Source organism: Myotis nattereri, assembly GCF_964212035.1.
Source record: "Myotis nattereri genome assembly, chromosome: 6".
NCBI lineage: Eukaryota > Metazoa > Chordata > Mammalia > Chiroptera > Vespertilionidae > Myotis > Myotis nattereri.
The window spans coordinates 12,575,301-12,580,722 of NC_138081.1; positions in this window are offsets into that span (position 1 = coordinate 12,575,301).

The following is a 5,422-nucleotide window of genomic DNA, read 5'->3' on the forward strand; positions in this document are numbered from 1 at the left end:
TCTGTGTCCACATCCGTCTCCCCAAACCATTGAAAATAAAAGAACCTCCTACCAACTCCCTATTGCCCTGGGCTCCTGGCGTGAGCTCCCTGTTTTGCTAAGGGGATAGTGGTGGGTGATGGCTTCAGGGATCCTGCCTAGCAGACCATGTTCAGTGCAGGGCCCCTTGATGGGGAGCAACCCCATGTTTCATGTCTAACCTCTGCCACTCCGTCTCTCTCTCCTGGTGCAGGTTTCTTGTCAGTTGCAAATCATAAACAGGTCTTCAGCTTTGCTGGGATAATCCAAGCATACAATGTTGGGCAGGTGTTCGGTTGTTTGAAGATATTGTTGGGGAGTCAGGAGTGCCTTACTAGAGTCACTGAAGCAGCCTTTTTCCCACATGAAAGAGATTGTAGAGGTTGATTTCTTTAGATCTAGTAAGCCTCTGGTAACTTGCCGGAGGGATTTGTGGGTCCATTATAAACCATGAATACTCCAGTCAAATTAGACGAACTGTTTCTCAAGAATAAGGAGCCAAGCAACATAGAGGGCACTGGGGTAGGTATAATAATGAGTGGGGGAGATTAAGAAGGCACGGGGATTGCCAACAAGGATGGGTCCCTGCAGGGCTCCACTACCAGGGTGTCCTGGGGCCCTTGGTGTCTGGGAGAAGAGGAGGGTGTGGAAGAGCACTGAGACCCTTCTTCAGAGATCTTCTCAGATCTTTGGCAGACCAACCCTCCATTTCTATTATGAAATCACCCTGAAACATTTTCCCTTCTAATCTCCTTCCAAGTATATGGTGGTTTTAAATAGGTTCTTCAGTTATTAACTACTCCTCACTTCAAAAGGTGGAACCTAGCCCCTAACCGGTTTGGCTCAGTGGATAGAGCATCGACCTGCGGACTGAAGGGTCCCAGGTTCTATTCCAGTCAAGGGCATGTACCTTGGTCGTGGGCACATCCCCAGTAGGGTGTGTGCAGGAGGCAGCTGATCAATGTTTCTCTCTCATTGATGTTTCTAACTCTCTATCCCTCTCCCTTCCTCTCTGTAAAAAAAATAAATAAATATATATATATATATATATATATATATATATATATATATATATATTTTAAAAAGGTGGAACCTAGTTCCCCTCCCCTTAATTGTGAGCTAAACTTGGGAATTCCAATACACGGAATGTGGCAAAAGTGATGGTGTGACTGGTAGGCTTCTGAAGGTAGTTGGTGAAAGGATGAAGCTTTCTCCTTGCTCTCTCTCTTGAATCACTCCCTCTGGGAGAGGCCAGTTGCCAAGTTGGGAGCAGCTTTTCGGAGAGGTCCACGTGGTCAGGAACTGAAACCCGCTGCCTATGGCCAGCAAGGAACTGAGATAATTATTGACTTTATTAGCCAACAGCCATGTGAGTGAGCCATCTTGGATGCAGGTCCTCCAGCCCAGTCCAAGCTTCAAACATCTGCAATCTCATGGGATACCCAAGCCAGAACCATCCAGCTGGCTGCTGCCAGATCTATGCCCCTTAGGAGCTGTGAGATAACGAGTGCTTGTTTTAAGCCACTACATTTGGGGTAACTTGGTCCACAGCAATGGATAATTAATGTTACTGGACTAAAGGGGCCCATCTGCCTGTGTACATCAAAGCCCAATCAAATGCAAGCCAGAGATTACAGGCAAGAAAGTAAGAGTTTATTAGTTTAGGAAATGGTGCTGCATTGAGAGTCACAGGTGAGCTAAAGCTCAAAGACCTCACCAATGGCTTGAGGGGATGGTTTTTGGTGTTTTTTTTTGGGGGGGGGGCGGGGGGAGTCATTAACTATGGTGACTAAATGAGTTAGGGTCTTGGTCTATACTGATTGGTCGGCACTAGGGTGCTGATTGGCCAGCGCTAAGATAGGAGGTAGTGGATCACTGCATCTTGTCCTGATGTCAGCCATGGCGTCACTTTATCTGGTTTGTTCCGCTTTCCTGGGTTTGGAGTTGAAACGCAACTGAGGCCTGGATTTTTTTTTTTTTTTTTTTTTTTTTTCAGTTTACTGAAAACTCTGTCTCTGTGGTCAGTAGGCCTGAGGCTTTGTCCCTAAGTTTGATAATGTTGACCAGGGCCTCATTGTCCCAGGGATTTAATGATTAAGAGAGTAGACGTGTAGGGGAGAAGGAGGCAGGTCAGTCAGAGTACTTGAAGAGGCCAGTTTGAATCAGAAGGAAAGAAAGGAGAAAAGGTCAAATTAAAGAAATGAAGTTTCTGCATGGTTACATTAATGCAGTGTGTGAATTCCTCCTGTGAATTGCTATTTCTTAAAAATATTACCTATCCCCATATAGGAAAGAGATGCCTTTGCAATCTGTATTGGTGGAATTCTGGGGTGATTGTTCTCTGTTTGCCCACCCTTCCCTGGGATCAAGTTCCACCTGTCTTTGCTTTGCTCTGTGCTCTGAGCGGCTGATTCCACGGACTCCCTTGCCCTCAGGCTTCCAGGGTCAGGCAGCAGTGGTCAGGATGAGAGAAGCCCAACACCCTATCCACTGAGCCAAGCTGGCTACGGCTATACACTCTCACTCTGGTAACTTGCCTCTAGGACCCCCTGACTCTGCTTCACTTCCCACCGGGCCTCGGAGGCAAGAGATGATATGACATGTGACTTTATTTTACTCCTACCTGCAGAGTTGCAGTGCAGCAGGTTAAAACCCCACATGCGGGAGGAAAAACAACTCACTTTCGGTTCTCCCTTTGAATGGAAAATAGCATGTAATTCTTCTAAGACAATCAAATCCACTTATTCATCCCTGATTCCTCTGCAGGCAAAATAAAATTACACGGTGTGGATCATGTGATTGTTGTTTGTTAAATCAAGTTGGGGTAGTTATGGGGGTGGAGATATGAAACAAGGAATATCAAAGGTTGACATTTCTGGAAACACCCCAGAAGCTCCTCCTGCTTGTTTGAGAAGTGGCTGTGCCAAGAACACCATATGACCTGCCTCCCTCCTGGAGCAGTCAGGGAGGGGCAGGCCTCTTTAAATGAGTCAGATAGTGAATTGGAAAGAGCCCAACCTTGGCAGCAGAGGGATCTGACGGCCAGGCCTCACTTGCCACATTCCCTATCCAAATATATTAACTTCTCTGGTTGCCTCATAGGTCAAAGGGATACTTGCCTGTCTTAGCTACTTCATAGGAGGGTGGTTGTGAAAAATCAATTAAATAGCATTTTACTGTATTATTCAAATATAAAATAAGGCACAAAGAAGTTAAGTAATTAGAGAAGAACACATAGCTGGTAAGTAGTGAAACTGGGATTTAAACCCAGAAAGTCTGGCTCTAAAATCCATTTTCATAACCATTGTCCTTGACCCTGACCACAGCCCTCAAATAATCTTTTCAGTAAATTCTCCTTGAGTAGCCCTTAAGACAGTGGTTCTCAACCTTCCCAATGCCGCGACCCTTTAATACAGTTCCTCATGTTGTGGTGACCCCCAACCATAAAATTATTTTCGAAGCTTCTTCATAACTGTTATTTTGCTACTGTTATGAATTGTAATGTAAATATCTGATATGCAGGATGTATTTTTATTGTTACAAATTGAACATAATTAAAGCATAGTGATTAATCACAAAAACAATATGTAATTATATATGTGTTTTCCGATAGTCTTAGGCGACCCCTGTGAAAGGATTGTTCGACCCCCAAAGGGGTCGCGACCCACAGGTTGGCAACCCACAGGTTGAGAACCGCTGCCTTAAGGTCTCTCCTTTCCTGCTTTAATTCTGTTCTATAATCTATTATCTGTTCTATAATCTATTATCTTTCATAATCTTAGATACTATTCCAAAGGGGCAGGGCGATACTAAAAAAAAAGTAATTTTGACTTAAAAAAACTTTATATTTTATATCAAAGTCAAATTGTATTTGTAAAGAAAGTCTATTAAGTATAAATAAAAAACAAAACACACCGTATTCTTCCCTAAAGAATGTTATGGATGTGTGAATGAGAACACAAGTCTAAAATCTCTTATCTAAAGACACAGGAGCTAAATAGATTTTGGAATTTAGAAATGTGTTGGAATTTGGAAAAGCCATGAACTTATATGCATTGTATGTGTGTGTAAAAGAAAAAAAAATATATATATATATATATGTAATTTTACATAATGCAGGTCTATGGAAGTCTTTGATAATCAGCAATTTTTCTGCAAGAAAACAAATATATTCACACTAAGTGGGATAGATAATGGTTATAAATCGTTCATGTCAATAGGTCATGTTTTGCTGATCAATGAAGTATGTAGAAATTAAGTTTCAGAAGTACATTGGAATTTGGAGTTACAGATAAAGGATTGTGGGTATGCAGAATTTGGCCAAGGGCAATCAAAATAAACTTGAACATTCATCAGAGAGAAGAGTCCACACTCCCCTCTTTTGATTCTGATCACCTCTTCAGGAAAGAGGATGGTGTTCTAGAGCTCCATCCCCTCCTTAGGTCAAGATGAAAGAGATTTTTTATTTCCCTTTAGGTTTGGTAAACTGGGCAGTCCATATGCTATGAAACACTGGCTCTAAAAGAGAAATCAGGTTTTTGCTTTCTGGAATTTTTGCTTTTGGAATGAGGATATTTTCTGTTTCCACCTCCAGACCTTTTCTCTGGAAGGGAGATGTGAAGGGACAACCCTCATCTTCTGCCTTCTGACTGGGTTTGTCCAGTGAGGATCCCTGGCAGGAGATCAGAGGGGGAGAAGATGTCCAGGTGCTCATCCCTCACTCAGCTCCTTCCTGAGTGGCCACCCCGGGATGGTCATGTCCTTCAATGACAGCCACAGCTTCTGTCAAGACACTCCTTCCCAAGTGGCTCTCTCCTGCCTGGTGTCTATGATCTGTTCCCCTGTCCTTGCTCCTTCAGGCCTAGATGTGGTTACCTGTGGAGAGTGGCTACAGCGTTTGCACAGGATCAAGCCTCAGACTGACAAAAGGACACGGTCCTCTTGTGGCAAAGCCACATATAAGTCCCAGCTTGGAGGGCAGAGCACTCCCAAAACAATTATAGCCAAAGGCTATGGTTGTATGTAAGCTTGACCTTATAGTCTGACCTTGTAGTTCTAGGTAGCTGAGGGATGTGGGCTGCAGGAGGTACAGCAAGTGCTGCCAAAACAAAGCTTGATAGAGTTCAGAGAATTGCAATAACAGGAAAGAAGCAGATTTGAAACTCGCAAGAATATTGTAAATATCTTGATCACTCCCTTGTTTTGCTTTGTGTGATCTGACTATAAAATAAAGATTTGGCTTACAGGTGGGGTCACTGTGTCCTCATCCAGGAACAGGGATCCACCTGGCCCCAACTATATTCTTATCTGTTTTCTTTAATCCTTCACTGCCCCTCCTCAGGTTCACCATTGGCCATGCTGGGCGCAGTTCAGTTACCAGCCCCTCCTACCTCCCACCCCCGCC